Genomic DNA, 17,258 nt, shown 5'->3' on the forward strand with positions numbered 1-17,258 from the left:
GAGTCCTACCCTATTTGGCATACCTTGATAGGAGGGTGCACAAACTCTATAAAATAGAACTCTAGGTCCTCCTTCTACCCTAATGTCACTCTCATTATTGATTTCATCACCAAGAGAGCATTAAGGGGAGCTAGTGGGAGAAATCTAGAGAATACATTGTGTCCGTGCTTGGGATTGCAGGAATGATATAATGGCGGTGAATTTTTCACAGCCGATGGTGAACGGTATGCGTCGACCCCTATGATTTAATTTGTGATTCCATAAATGTATGGCAAGGTCCTATTGTTATTATATAGTAGGAATTTCATCATTCACGGAATTCATGATTTATACCTTCAGTTCAGAATCGATCGACTATGATTGTCTCTCTGACATCTCTGAGAATTTCTCTGCTCATATTGTAGGGTTTTGATATGTGAATACGAAAATTCAAGATTTCATGTCCTAGATTTTTTGTTGCAGTGGCTAATGGCTGGGCAGGGGTTGGGTGGCCGGTGGTTGATGAATGAGATCGATGAATGAGAGCCATCTCCAACTTTGGAAGGGGTTGGGGTGGGAGAAAGGATAAAAATCCTATGTTTTGCTTAAATTTATTGTCACGTCAGCTGACAAGAAAAAAGTGGTGTTCAATGGCTGGCAACCCAAAATCCCACCCCTATTAACCAAACACTCTCAAATCAAATGGGGTGGAATAGTTCGTACAACTATCCCACCCCAACAAAACCACCCTAAACAAACGGGCCTTTATTGTTCGTGGTCGTGATGGGTCAGAATATATTCACCGTATCTTAGGAAAACTTTATCCATTTATTTATGCACATATTTCCTCAAAATCAAAATTTATTGAATATTTTCTTTTCTTCACATCTGAACCTAGTAAAGTTTTTAATAAACATATAGACCTTAAAACCTACTCACATATCAAGTTTCAGGTTAAACTAGGGGTGTCAATCAAGCCAATCGGGCTTAATCGGGCTTGACCACTTGGAAACCTTGCACTGTGAACGTCCATTTTAGTAAACGTGCCTAGCTTTGGGGGGCATGGTACGGTTTATAATCGGGCTGGTTGGTGTCGGGCTTTAATCGGCCTTCCTTAAACGGGTCCTAACAGGGCTATGAACTTATTTAAATCTAAACGGGCTTTAAACGTGCCTACCCTAAAATTATTTCCCTAAGTTGGTTGAATACCTAGAAATATGTGAGGCAAATCTTTAATAAAAAAGAGAAATAATATGAGATTATGGTTGTTCTTACAAAGAAAAAGAAGAGATTATGACATTTACAACTTACAAAATAAAGATTAAGTAAATCAAATCCTATTACAAAACAAAGTGTAAGAAAGCTTAATTTGTTTCTTACTAGTAGTGGAAAAATAGAAATTTTATGTAATATTAAAGGGGGTTGGGCTACATCAAATTGGTTCAAGCCGGGCATATAATATGTCGGTTCGGTTGGGTGCACGATGGGCTAGCTACTTGCACCATGAACCCCCATTTAATAAATGTGTCGAACTCAATTATTAATCGGGTTGGTCCAGGATAGGCCATAAACATGTCGGACTTGATCAGACCTACCGGTGCGGGCTCAGAATTGACACTCCTAGGTTAAACAAAGTTTGTGAGGTAAATAGCATTGACTCATTGAAAGTTAGAAGAGATTTTAGTCTTAGTCATAGCATAGGTGTATAGATATATGGACAAGGTATGGTTTAGATGGAAAGGTAAATTGAGCGTTATGGATTGCTCGCAACGAGCTTATCTTCTCTGAGAAAAGTAGCTCCCATATGGAGGTTATTGTTGTTTTATGGTTGTCCTTGTTAGCAATCCGGCCACATAGCAGTGATGATGTGGCCAGTTTGGGTGACATGGCCGAAAGTGATGACATGGTAACGTTGAGTGTCACTGGTGAGATAACATATCCATATTGTGTTAATGGAGTGGTTTGATTCATCCATAGTAGGTGGTGTAGGTTTCTGAGTCAAAACTGGTAAAATTGGCCTATTTACGCTTGGGGGCATTTTTGGCAGTGAAAATGACATTTTTGGAAGACCGTTTCTTCGTAAAAAAAAAAATTGTAATTTATCTAGACCAGTGCATCTGATTTTGTGGCATTCCGATACAGTATGAAGAAATTACGGTATTTATGGCAGTTAGAGGCAATTTCGATATTGAAGATGAATTTATTAAAAGAAGTTTTCTTCATGTAATGATACGAAAAATCTGATCTTTCCAATGGTTTTGATTTCATTAAGTTCCAATTATGTATGAGGAAGATGCATCATTGGAAAGACATAGGGCATTTTGGTCTTTTTATATGTGTGAGTAAGATGATCGAGTCTTCTGGAAATTTGTAGAGTGTCCGTCATGGTTCCAACGTACTTTGTTTCGTCTCAATTAGAAATAGTATGAAAAAATTACATTTATTTCCGTGAAGCCGGTTTGAAAATCTGAACCAGAAAACCATTAGTAGCTCTTGACCAATGGGGGGTTCTTTTAGAATTTTGGTTGATTTTTGGAGGGTTTTCTTATAATTATAAGAAGTCAGGGGGCTGGTGCATGATTTAATGAAGTAGGTGTTGATCGAGTATGGCGCATGTGTATGGCCCTTTCCAAGAAGATGCTTTTTGGGGCTTATGAAGTTAATCTGGATTTTAGATCTAGATCTAACGGCTATTATTAGTTTCAGCTTTTTGTGAGTGGGAGACAAGCTCCCTTAAAATCCAAAAAATGAGCCAATGAAAAGTCAACAACAAAAAGTAACATGATCGATGATGTCAGCATGACATCATTAGGTCAATACTACTTTATCAATGATTCTAATCAGACGGCTAAGATTCAAGATCAGTTACATGGATCCAAGGGTCTATATTAAAGGCGTTTTTTGATTAAATGAATGGCCCAGATTGTGCCGTTGCTTCCCACGCCGCCAGTGTATGCCAAGCCATCCTCCGAAGATTTTATTTCTGGCTTTCTAGCTAGCCCAACTTAAAAGGGTTATATCTCCCTCATCCCAACTCAGATTTGGGTGAACCAAATTGCAGATTCTTCATAACTCCGAGCTCTACATATTAAAAGTGAAAAATAAGGGTTTCAGAGAGTGAAAATGTTTGAATTTTATATGTGAAACTCGTCCCTTTATTGTTGACCATTGAAAAGCTTGAAGGCTTCATGTGAGTTGTTTTACACTCCATTAATGGTGGTTTAGAAGGATAGTTCTGTGGTATTTATGGTATCTTATTTTTAAGCCAAGGGAAGAAGAATGAATGAATAGAGGAGCTTCCCCCTTTGTTGGTAGAACCATGAATGAGTTTTGTTACTCAATGTGAGTTTTGTTACTCAATGGGAGTTTTGTTTACTCCATTAATGAGGGTTTGAGGAGGTGGTTAATGTGTGTTGATGATGCATTGACTCAAAGCTAAAGAGGAAGAGAATAAACCAAATAAGGGTTTGCTTGTAGTTACTTTAAAGAGCAAGAAGCCAAAGGGGAGAGAAGGTGTGACCACCAAGCTTGTCAGTGCAAGTTCTCAGTCATCCCAGGCAACCGATTGTGAGATTCCCTAACCTTAGATTTGCATTATATGCATGTATAATGATATGTATGTATGCTAGGGTTAGTTGTAGATGATTTGTATACATGCTAAGTTAGATGTGAATGAACTATAAGCATGCTAGCTAGTTGTGGATGTATATACTAGGCAGGGCTTGACTGCAAGGTATTGATATAAGCTCAAATTTATTGTATTCTTTATTGAGTGCTTAGTGGGTGCTAAGTATTAGGAGTGGGTGCTCCCATGTAGTAGGTGCTACACATTGTACCAGCACTACGAGTGCCATCTCAGCTTCGGCTTGAGAAAATTGGGTGTGTGGGTGTAGTCAAAAGTAATGTATTGAGTATGTACCAAGCCTTTACAGGCATTACTCCGGGGATATAGGCAAATTATGGAACCTAGTAAAAATCCTGTTGTGAATGCTTATTGTTTGCATTTTATATTGAAGTGTGTGGAATGCAGAATGAGTGTGCACACTTGGAAGTGCCTATAAGAGGCTGAGTGTGCATACGACTGTGTGCAAACAGGAATAGGCATAAGGACGGGTGTATCAGGTTTTTCTTGGCTAGAAATCGGACAGGTTTTTGGGGATTGAAATTGGACTCACTGATTCACCCCCTCTCAGTAACTTCCGGGTTACAACAATTCAATAAGCAGAAATAGAGTTTGATGAATTCTACAAAAATTCCCCCACAGTCTCTGAAATTGCTCTCCCTCAGGCCATGCCTTCAATTTGTTCTAATCCATGGAGCCCTCCCACCCCTCCTTTTTATAAGTTAAACATTGATGCAGTTATGAATGAGAATAAAACAGGTTTTAGTCTCATCCTTCAAAATGCTCAAGGACACTACAAAGTAGCAATCTTGGAGCCCACCTTCTTCAACACAATTCTTCAAGGTGAAGCAACGACTATCAGATTAGGGCTTTTATAGTGTATCTTTGAGGTTGTGGATGATTTGGAGGTTGAGACCGATAACAAAGAGCTTGATGTAACGCTAAATGTCAATAGTCAAGCCCCCAATTCTAGAGTTCATGGCATAATTTAGGACATTGTGCATTTGACCTCTTTGTTTAGATCACATCACTTTAGCCATATTACTAGAGAGACTAAAGCGTGGCTAACTCCCTAACTTAGAAGGCCCTATATGTAGCGTGCAAGATAGAATGACCACTTTCCACTTCTTGGATATATGATTTATGTAATTTAGACTCTTTGCGCTAATCACTAATGAATATATAGGCCACTTTTTACCCCAAAAAAAAGAGAATAAATTACACTCCCCTCCCCTAACCTTTGACTTAATACCACCCCCCCCCTTTTTTTTTAAGTATCACTCCCCTCCCCTGACATTTAAAGATTCTAACAAACGTACCCTTTTTGTTATAAATTAGTGTTAAGTTATGACATTAACATTAAATTATGTTATATTATACCTAAACTACCCTTGTGTCATATAAAATACCCAGAATACTCTTTAGACCACCTAAAAGACCTCATCATCTTCTAATTAGTGTTAAGTTATGACATTAACATTAAATTATGTTATATTATACCTAAATTACCCTTGTGTCATATAAAATACCCAGAATACCCTTTAGACCACCTAAAAGACCTCATCATCTTCCTTCGCGTGGAGAGAAGAAAATTCTCTATCGGTGAAGCTCAACATCACCTCTAGGGCTTTTCAGTGACACTTATCTCTATCTTGTAAAGCTCCGATAGTTGAAGGGTTATGAAACCCTTGCTTCATATTTGGTTTTGAAACACTTGCTTCGTAGTTGAGGAGTTCAACACCATCTGTTTGGTTTTGAAACCCTTGATTCAATTACAACTTCTCTCACTCGAAGCGAAGCTCACCGTGACGCCTCTGCAAAGCCTCACTCTGTTGATATTGTTGGTATTGGCTATCTTCTTAACTATGTATATGATTGAATTTGTGTGTTAACAAATTATGTTTTCTTTGAACTTTGATTTGTGTTCTTTGATTGCATTTGTGTGTTTAGAGAATATCATTTGCGTGTTTACAGAAAATCAAAATATCAGTTTTGGTTCATTTGGTTCCTTGATTCATTTGGTTCTATTAAGAAACTTTAATTTGTGTTTGCTTAGTGTTTCTCGGGTTACATGTGTCTATGAAATTGTAACTCACACAAAAAGTTTGTTGCTTAACTCCTCCTGCAAATCAACAATTCAAGTGTAAGCAAGTTCCCAGGGTAACCCATGCCTGGTTCTCTGATTCAGTGGTTCTCTGCTTCTTAAATTCTATGCATGATGGTAGAAACCCAAAAAGAGGGAAGAGAAGGGAAAGGGGTGTTGAAATGACATGTAATAGACAAAGGGTTAATTCTGTCTTTTTACATGTTACTTTAACACCGTTAGTAGCTAATGGAGCATTTTATAGAATCATTAAATGTCAGGGGAGTGGAGGGATATTTTTTTTTAAATAAAGGGGGGGGGGGGAAGTGGTATTAAGCCAAAGGTTAGGGAGGGGAGTGCAATTTTAAAGGTGAATGAATTTGAGACTGAAATTTAACACATGACGTATTTAGAACATTCTCTAAAAATCTAATTAATAAAATTATCATATCAATCTTTCACATAGCAAAACTAAATGTGTCTATTAAAGAGATTTTTCCCTTACCATAGGAAAACCTTTTGCTTTAATATATAGGAAGTGGAGGAAGTTTTCATACGTTTTTGGGGTAATTGGATTTCTTTGATAGTATGGTGACATAGAGATTGACTTTGCATACAATGATGACCACTTCTTTTTTTTTTTGGGCGGGCGGGTGGGTGGGTGGAGGGGGTTAGGGTTTGGTAAAAGGATGATGGCCGATTTAAGAGAGCTGATTTCATACACCAACAATTTGAGAACAAATTTTTAAATACATAGCTTATTTTGCATATGCCATTATTTTTTCGAATTAAACTTTGTGGATATCTTGTCCATACCATCATTATATATTCATGACTTAATTATATAGATTTATCTTACTTTTTATACTTTAATGTAATACATGAAAAAATTGTAAAACAAAACAAAAACAAAAAATTTATTTGAGTGCTTTTTTTTTTTAGATGAGAGAGAAAAGAAAACTTAGCAAAACAGAAAAGTAACTACATCATCATCAACTGATTATGCTAATTTTTCCACGCTGCCAATGGCACTACCTTACTGGCCACTAAACCACATCCCCATAGTTGAGAGTTATTGTTACAAGATTTCTGAACAAGGCCCAAGGCCACTCGACCTGATTACCCTGCTATAACCATCTACACAATTCACTAGTATCATCTCAAAGTCCCAAACTTGTACTGTCCAGTACCATGTAGGATGCTTCTAGCCTTTGATTCCAACATATTACCTAAAAACCATAATTTATAGAAACATAATAAAATTTTAATTTGAATAACACAATAGACACCCATCCACTAGTGTCCATTAAAATTGGGTTCACAATGATTAACATAACAATCGTTTCAGGACCGATCTAGAATTCTCCGAAACTAGTTCTACCTCATCTCTAATATTGTCCATTAATGGATAAATCTGATTGATCTATGATACTAAAAGGTCATCAATGTTGATTAGCCTACATTGGAAGATTGGAACTATAGGGTGATTCATACTCCTTGATAATCAATCTAGATTGGCTTATATTTCAACTTCGTAACGGTTTTACATATCCATTTCAATTTCAAGGAGAGACTAGGATTATTCACCACATGTTCTCTGTGTTTGTTTCGATGTGCTACCATTTTAGAATTTATTCCTACCGGAACCACCATTGAAGTATCCATTGATCAAGAATCTATTCCATTCTCAGTTGAGCTAACTATTTGATTTTGTGGAGTCACCCTTGATTGTGCATGTGACTTCTTTTTTTTTTTTTTTAGTAATGAAAAAATGGTGCTCCATGGTAGTGATCATAGCCCCCGGGACAAGCCCCCGTACGGCAAACAACGCTTCCGTAGGACAAATGGGTGATAGTGGGCATGCCAAGACTCGAACTCACAATCAGCCGACTCGAACGGTGATAGATTGAGGGCATTTTCACCACTAGGCAAAGGATTTCCTAGAAAGATTTATATATCTACAGTATTTTTATCATACATTATCATACAACTATTCGATGTGGATAGATTGTCAAAAGTCAATACTGTTTAGTTCATGGATCTATAAGTCCAGACAAACTTCATAAAAATGTGTCAATAATAGTTTAACAAGAATTTGAGGCCTATGATAGGACAACACATGCTATTTAATGAAAATAAGACATACTAATAGAATCTATAATATGAGGCATATCTTCCTTTATGCAAAGTGTAATGCACTTATAATTATCATTGACAATCTGCTCATGACACCCCTTGCATCCATCATTATCCAACCCAGACATATTCCACCTCATTCATACTATCATACCTTACCTATCATCATTCTCCTTAGCTGGGCACCATCCTAATACCACACACAAAACTGATATACACAACCAACTCACCCTCACCTAAGGCCCATTAGACCTTAACTATGGCCCACTCACAACCGTCCAACACCCTCACCAGGAAATTCTGCAACCCATCAACGATCCTGCTCCTACTCAAACCCAACCTTTAGGAAGCTACTACCAATGGCCCATCTCTAAATCCAACCTCACCATCGTTGGAAAACCACCAGCATTATTGCTCCTTAACCCAATATGAAAGCCTTAACCACCATCTGGAACAGACAACATATACCACCAGCCCTGTATACACATCACTGAGGAACATCTCCCTGTCCTTCCCTCGACCCAGTCCAAGGCCAAGGACAAAGCTTCTAAGCAACGCCTAGCCAGCTCCTCCTTACAAATGAAAGTCTGTATTAAGAAGCAAAAGAGCATTGAGAATCTGCGAAGTGAACATTGTGCCCTACCAAAGAAGCAAAAGAGCATTGAGAATCTGCGAAGTGAACATTGTGCCCTACCAATGGAGACTGAAGATCACTCTACCCTACCAATAGAGATTGAAAATCATTTTTTAATGATCACCCCCGTGGATGCTATTGGGAAGTAGGTCCATGGACAGAAATGAAAAAATTGAGTTGGAACTGACAATTTGTTCCCTTCATCTCTCTAAATCTGAAAAACCAGACATCATTTTCTTAATGGAGACCAGGTGTGGAGATACAAAACTTGATAAGATCCTCAGGAAACTTCACTTGGTTGGAAAATACTCTGTTTCTCCCATGGAAACTGCAAGTGGCTTAGCTATTCTATGGAGTAGTAATGTTCAAATACAAATTCATCATACTGATATGAGAACTGCAATGTCTCTCCTTCAAACTCCCCAACCTTCTACCTTACTTGCGTTTGTGGTGATCCTGTTAGAGCTCAAAGGCAAGAAGTTTGGAATACTTTAATGAACATCTCAGTCAGGGCCGGAATGATAATTGGATGTGCATAGGTGACTTCAACTCCTATATTGTCTGGCACGAGAAAGATGGGGGGAATCGTAAAGGGGGTAGGGACATCCTTCAATTTAGTAATATGGTGAATGATTGCCACCTTCTTGATCTAGGTGCCCAAGGGCTAGTCTACACATGGAGCAGCAAGAGGCTTGGATCTGCTAACATACGAATCAGATTAGACCGTGCATTCTCTAATGCTGCTTGGAGACTTACCTATGCTGATGTTTTTGTTTTCACTAAGGTAGTTGTGGGCTCTGACCATTCTCTAATAGTAGTTGACACTGATGGGCAGCCTTCCAAAGGTAATAGACCCTTTCGTTTCCAATCCATGTGGCTAAGACACCCAGGGTGCTCCTCCGTTATTTCTTCTGCTTGAAAATCTGCTCCTATAGAGATCAATACATCTATCTTATTTTCCAAGCTTATCCTCTGCAAGGATGTATTATCGAAGTGGAACAGAGAGGCTTTTGGCCATCTCCAGTCCACAATCCATAAATTGAAAAAGAATCTCCTAGACCTTCAAAATCAACCATCCATTGCAGCAACCCAATCTCTAGAGAATGACCTATCAAGTTCACTGGCTGATGCCTTTGCCTGTGAAGAGGATTATTGGAAACGAAAATCAAGAATTGATTGGCTCCAATTTGGTGACAAGAATACGGATTTCTTTCATGCCTCTACCATTCAACATCGTCAATAGAACCGCATCCTTAAAATCAAGCTCCCTAATGGTGGATGGTCATCCTCTGAAAATGAAGTTTACAAAAGTTTTGCTACACACTATACAACTTTGTATTCCTCATAAGGGATTGATGAATCATCCATGTCCAAAGTTCTGCAGTCTATTTAGCTCATCATCCAAGAGGATGATAACTCATTGCTTCACACCCCTCCCTCTATGAAAGAAGTTAAAAAAGCATTATTTGACATGGGACCTTTAAAGTCTCCTAGTGTAGAGGGATACTTTCAAAAATTTTGGGAATTGACCCACTTGGATCTCTATTCTTTTGCGTCTAATGTCTTCTCTATAGGCTCTTTTCCACCACAATGCAATGATACTCATATTTGCCTTATTCCAAAAGTTGGCAATCCCCAAGTGCTTGATCACTTTCGCCCCATTAGCCTTTGTGGAGTTGCAATCAAGGTTCTCACCAAGATCATTGCCTCCAGGCTCAAGGACCTTCTTCCTCGTTTTATCTCTCCAAGTCAATCGGCTTTTATCCCAGGGCGCATGATCTCAGAAAATTTATACACTACCTATGAAGCCTTTCATTATATAAAAAGAGCTTTTGACAAAGTTGAATGGCCATTCCTCAAAGGCCTCCTATCTCAATTCGATTTTTGCAACAAATTTGTGGAGTTCATCATGGCTTGTATAAGTTTTATCCACTAATCCCTTATGATCAATAGAGGAATTCGATGCAATGTCAACCCAACTAGGGGAATTAGACAAGGTGATCCCCTATCCCCTGCCCACTTTGTTATCTGTTCCCAAGCCTTGAGCGGCCTTATATCACAAGCATCCTCCAATGGTCTTATCAATGGCATCCAGATTCGCAATATAGGATAACCTATCTTCACTTACTCTTTGCAGATGATTGTCTCCTCTTCTTGAAAGTCAGCCTACAAGAAATACACAACCTTAAGGATGTTATTGACACCTATTGCCAAGCCAGCGGCCAAGCTGTGAATCCAAAAAAATCAAGCCTCTGTTTTAATCCAAACACTACCCCCCGTCTCAAGCGTTGGTTCTCAAGGATCCTAAAATTTCCTTATGGAGATGGCCCTTCCAAGTACCTTGATCTTCCTTCAGATATTGGAGTTAAGAAGACGGACATCTTTCATAACCTGAATGACTGCATCAATGGAAAATTAATGGGTTAGAGCCAAAAGTACCTTTCTCATGCTGGCAGGGAAGTTCTTCTCATTTCTAACTATTCTGCCATCCATTTTAAGCTCCCCAAATATCATCATTTCCGAACTCGAAAGTTAGCATCTCGATTTTATTGGGGAGGAAAGGACACCAAGCTACGATGCACTGGCTTTCATAGAAAAAACTCTGTCAATCCAAACAAAGAGGGGGCTTGGGCATTAGAGATCCTGACTTACACAATAGGGCCCTCCTATCAAAAGGGCGTGAAAACTGTGGAATGATCCTAATTTTTCTTGGGCAAAATTCATGAAAGGCCTCTATTACCCACGCTGTGATTTCTTAAAAGCCAAACTAGGTCACAAACCATCTTGGGCTTGGCACAACCTAATTGAAGGAAAGTGCTTGGAGAAGGTCTTCTATGGAGCATCGGCAATGGCTAAAATGTTCGGATATGGGGAGATAGATGGATTCCCTCTTATCTAGGCTTCAAAATCCCTTCTGAACAACCAGATGATGGTGGCATTGAATGGGTCTCTAATCTAATTGTTGAATATGTATGTCCATCAAACCCGATTTATTAATAAGATTATTCAATTTTATTTATGTATGTCATTTATTTATTGGGCTTGTAAGTTGTTCCATGGGTTTTTACCCAAAATTATTTTTGGCTAGGGATAGGACCGGACATCTTGTTCACATGGCCGTTACATTGTATGTCACTAGGGATGTGATTCCGATACATAAATGTAAGTACACATACTGTGTGTGTATAGAAAAGAATATAATAAGAATCTAGCATGTATTACTGCCAGTTGTGTGAGGATGAGATTCATACCCGTCATTTGACCTTTGACCTGAGAGATCCTATTTGTTGCAGTGTTGTATCACGTGTTTTGGTAAATCAATGGTTGATGTTCAACAGACTATATATCGGTATGCTAGACATGTGGTCCCACATTGTTAATGAAAGAGATCGTCAACATGGGATCCACTACCCTTAATCGGGGAATATCGAAGAGAGAGAATGTTTGTACTTGATCGGACAGAAATCTAGTACCATTGTCGTTCTTGTAAATTATTTACAAACTTATTTCTTAATATAAAAATAATATTTTAATTATTAAATTTTATTTGAAATTTTTTTTCGGTATCTGATCATGTTCACAGAATCTCTGAAATAGACATATACAATGAGTTGGGGTTAGGCAGTATTAAATTACATGTTCTATAGCTCAATATGGGATATTAGAAAAGTAAAAGGTCTTATGTGCAAATTAAAGAGTTAATAGTGCATGACAAGATTTGAGAATATTAAATGGTTAATTATCTTTTTATTTATGGTAGTAGATAAAATATAATTTGAATATATTTGTCACTCATAATAACAAAGATAGCAATCCCTTTTAGATTCTATATCTTCCCACTTTAGAAGCAAAGTAGCTGTTCAATTTGGAAACTGTTCTCTACCATCAAGATTTGGCTTTCCTTGTTTATGAAACAAAGATTTAACCAAAGAGAAAACCTTAAAACAAGTTTTGTTATATAAGGGACAAGGGAGAAAGAGATTTAGTTTTTTTAGAACTTCCTTTATTCTCTCCCATGTTTTTTCTCCTTTCATTCTCTCCATTGTGAGTGAGTGTGTGTGAAGGAGAAAACTTTAATGGTGGATTGTTCTTCTTCAATTGAACATGGATCATAGTTTCAAAGTGTTGAGATCGATCCCTACGGTTGCTCAAGGGTGGAAGAACTATTATCTGAATGAGGAACTTCAATTGCAATTCTAAGGTAAATCATTTCATTCTCGTGTGCTTAATTTTTGTACAGTGATTTCGAATGCAAGAGATCCCAATCCGATCTCTTCCTCTACACTATTGGGTATTCGCCAACAATTGGCATCAGAGCCTCCCTCTTGTTTTCGAAATCATTGATTGTGCATAATGTGATTTAGTTCTTCAATAATGCTTATTGGATTAATTAAACCTTGGTTACTATAACCAATTAGGATTTCTAAAGTTTATTAACAAAAAAAAAAAGGAAAGCAATCATTACCTTTCTTACATTACCTATCATAGTGTTATAGTAACACATTGTGGCTGCGGCTATTACCGAGGCCAAGGCTAAACCTTGGGTTGTTGCCGTGGGTTAGGCTATGGCTGTGGTTGCAGTTGTGGCATACCTTGATTTAATGAAATTATTTTTTAGGTATGTTGTTTTATATATATATATATATATAATAGAAGGATCTGTTCACCCACTTATTTTTAAGAGACTTATTTTGAATTGTTTTAATGAAGTCCAAGTGGACTTATTATGTTTAGAACATAACTTGGCCCACTCGGTATGTTAACCCAACTCGTTTTAGCCCAAGTTCTTACAACATGTTATTAACTTCTTATAATTAATATTAATAGTTAATATTAAGCATGACCCATTTGGTTCAATGGTTGTTGGATCAATTTAGACCCTTAATAATTAATATTAATGTTTTTCCTCTTTAAATTAATGATTTGTGAAATTATTGATTTAAAGTCATTTTTACATGAGATGTGAAAATCATATGGGTCTATTAATTGTTAATTCTATGTCTAATATTGAAGAACCATATCATTCTATGCATCGTGGTTATGGGATTGGAATTTAAATCTTGTGGATGGCAAATCTATTTATTATTACATGGGATGTAATGGATGTGATGTGTAATGTACTCTTTCTCTATCTTTGTCTCTTTCTCTCTCCCTCCATTCTTTTTTATAAATCTATATACTCTACCCCTTGAGCATCCCAAATGGTGGGTTGGTTTCTTCAAGGGGGTTTATTTAAACAAAGGGATGCATAGATTTAGATTGTTTTTCAATTTGTTGTAAAAGCGAAGAAAATGGTGACGATCTTCGTAAGACGATGATGAAAAAAGAGATGGAGATTCACATGGAGTTGATGAAGATAGAGATTATATATGATGGTTGCATCACTTAATGCATTAGATGCATGATATCATATTATACATTAATTAAATAATTAATTAAGTGGGAGTAATTGAGGCTTGTTACTCCCACTGCTTTTACCATCTCATAACCACATTTAATTATCTTATATTGTTGTCTTCTTTTATACATATGATGCATGTTTATGCATGAGATGTTAATATATGTGTCATAATATTACCCTCAATATTAGAAGCATGTGTGATATGGATGAATCTTAATCGGTAGATCATATCCATGATCCCCTATCAATGGTGGATATAGAGGTTGATAATATGACCTCGCAATAAAGCCGATAGGACATTGTCAGGTTTTTATTATCGATGGTTTACACTACTTCCTAATGGACAGGATATAGACACAGATACTGAGGAGGCATTGCGATAGTGAGCCATCTCTTATGATACTGTGATTCATTCTAATTTGATAGAAATGCACATGACTTGAGGGTGTGTCAGCTGATAGGATATGGACATGACACTCAGGTGGTCAATAATATTGGAAGCCTTGGAGGCAGACAACACAGTCTACCCAATCACAGTATTTGTAATTATTTCTGATAGGGTAAGTTGCATGTGCAAAGATTGGTTTGTTCCAATTCACTTTCATGATATGAGGGAATCTTGATTGTGAGAAAATCATTGTCTATGTTTCGCCTACTAGAATTCAATGGTTTTATTTAATGTTCATGCATTTTATTATATCTTGTACATTTGTAAATCTTTGTGCAAGACAACCTCAATCAACTCTACCCTATTGACCCTAATCAATGACTATAAACTAAAAGGACCTAATTATGTTAACTGGCATCGGAGTATCATGTTACTCTTAATGGCAGAACGTTTGTCTGTAGTTCTTGAGGAGGAGGCTCCCGAAAAATCCACTGGTGATGACTATAATCAGCAGGAGGCCTATGAGTACTTCCACTTGAGGGATTCTAAGGCCATGATGTACATTCTTAGATCGGTTGATAAATTGATCACTAACTCTGTGAAAGGCATAATCTCTGCCAAGGGTATAATGGATAAGCTCAAGGAGCTTTTCAGTCAGACTGACGTGCACGAGCATCATGAGCTTGTTAGTCTTATCCATAACACTAAGATGACGGCAGGAACTCCGGTAATCGATCATGTGATGAATATTCGAAATCTATTCAAGAAATTGGAATCCCTGGATACTTCCTTCACTCTTAAATATAAGAGGAATGTGATTCTGAACTCTCTCCCCTCAATCTATAGATTGTTTATCTGTAATTTCAACATGAACAAACTAGATGTTGAATTGACTGAGCTAGATAATATGTTGCAAGATGCGGAGAAAGCTCAAAATAAGGAAAAGGGTGAGGTCAATGCTACAGAAGTCAAGTCTTCAACTTCTAAAAATAAATAGAAGAAGAAGAATGCCAACAAGAGTAAGACTCTTAAGGGTAAAGGTGGGAAGATACAAAAGAAGAAAGAAGAACCTAAGAGTACATGCTTCTTTTGTAAGAAAAAGGGCCATTGGAAGTAGAACTGTCGTGCATACCTGGCTACTTTGAAGAAGTCAAATGAAACTCCTAAAGAAGATAATTTTACTACTCTTGTCGTTTATGAGTCAAGTTTGTCTATTGAACAATCCAACTCATGGTTGATGGATACTAGATCCACTATCCACATCTGTAATATAATGCTGGGTTCAAGACGACAAGAAGACTTGACAGGAATGAAGTGCGTCTACGGATGGTCACTGGAGCTGAAGCTATGGCAATGGCTATTGAAGACTTTAGTTTAGAATTTGATTCTAGTACTATATTATTAAAGGATTGTTATCATGTTCCTTCTTTTAAAAGGAACATTATCTCTGTCTCTAAATTAGTTAAAGACGGTTATGTTTTTTTCCGTAATACTGTTCTCACCATTTATTTGAATAATAAATTTATTATTTCTAGATATATGCAAATCGGTTTGTATTTTCTAGATTCCCTGAAAAAAACGAATGAGGTTTCAAATATTGATTTGAAACGGAGCTCTAGTGAGTTCTACATACCTATGGCATCTCAGGTTAGGTCATGTTAACTTGGAAAGGATTAACAGGTTAGTTAAGAATGGACCACTAGAAAGTCTAAAGGTCGAATCTTATCCAACTTATGAATCATGCCTACAAGGTAAGATGACCAAGAAGCCCTTTAGCAATAAAGGCAAGAGAGCCAATGGTTTGTTAGAACTTATACACATTGATGTGTGTGGAACTATGAACATTCAGGCAATATATGGTTTTGAATACTTTGTTACATTTACTAACGATTACTCTAGATATGGCTATATCTACTTAATGTGTAAAAAGTCTGAAACCTTTGAAAAGTTTAAAGAGTTTCAGGCAGAAGTTGAAAGACAATTAGACAAACGCATTACGTTCTTTTGATCAGATCAATGAGGGGAATACTTGTCAAATGAGTTCAAAGGATATCTCACTTCTGAAAGGATTGTCTCATAATTGACAAATCTCGGTACTCCACAACAAAATGGTGTATCTGAGAGACGCAACATGACCTTATTAGACATGGTCAGAACTATGCTCACTTTTAGTGAGTTTCCTTTATCCTTCTGGGGTTTTACTCTGGAAACTGTAAATTATATTCCGAATAGGGTCCTATCTAAATCTGTACCTAAAACCCCATTTGAGTTGTGGTATAGGTGCATGCCTAGCCTAAATCATTTTAGGGTTTGGGTTTGTCCTACACATATACGCAAGCAACAAACAGATAAGTTGGAACCTTGCACTTCTAAATGCTATTTGTTGGGATACCCTAAGGGCACGATTGGTTACTACTTCTATGACCCCACTGACCAAAAGGTCGTCATAAGTAAACATGTTACTTTTATTGAGGAAGACCTTAGCTCTAAAATAACTGAACCTGTGGTTATAGAAGAAGAGTCTTCTATGTCTGTGCCATGTGCACCTGCAGTCGAACCAGTTAACATAAACCATATACCTACTAGCACTCAAGAGCCTCAACGTAGTGGGAGGTTCATTGGACCACCCTAACGCTTCACTCTTCTTATTGAAAAAGATAAGAATGTGGAAGAATTTCACATGGTCTCCACTGAAATGGATGATGATCCCTACACTTATTCAAAGGTGCTCAAAGATGTTGATGCGAATAAGTGGCTGGAAGCTATGTGTCACACCCCGTTCCCCCTGAACCGGAGCGGTGACCGAGTTAACACCGGTTAACCCAAACCTGCCAGGATCATCAGATACTGTATTCCACCACAGCATACGCACACTAACATAAGCTCATCAGATCAGCGGAAGACTAAGTTTTACCTGTGAATAAATCCCATATACTTGATACCCGAATGGTGATACAATAATTATATACATTTGGGCCCGAAGGCATGATATATACACAAAAAGAATAAAATTCA

This window comes from Macadamia integrifolia, unplaced genomic scaffold (genome assembly GCF_013358625.1).
Source record: "Macadamia integrifolia cultivar HAES 741 unplaced genomic scaffold, SCU_Mint_v3 scaffold1023, whole genome shotgun sequence".
NCBI classification, from domain to species: Eukaryota; Viridiplantae; Streptophyta; class Magnoliopsida; order Proteales; family Proteaceae; genus Macadamia; species Macadamia integrifolia.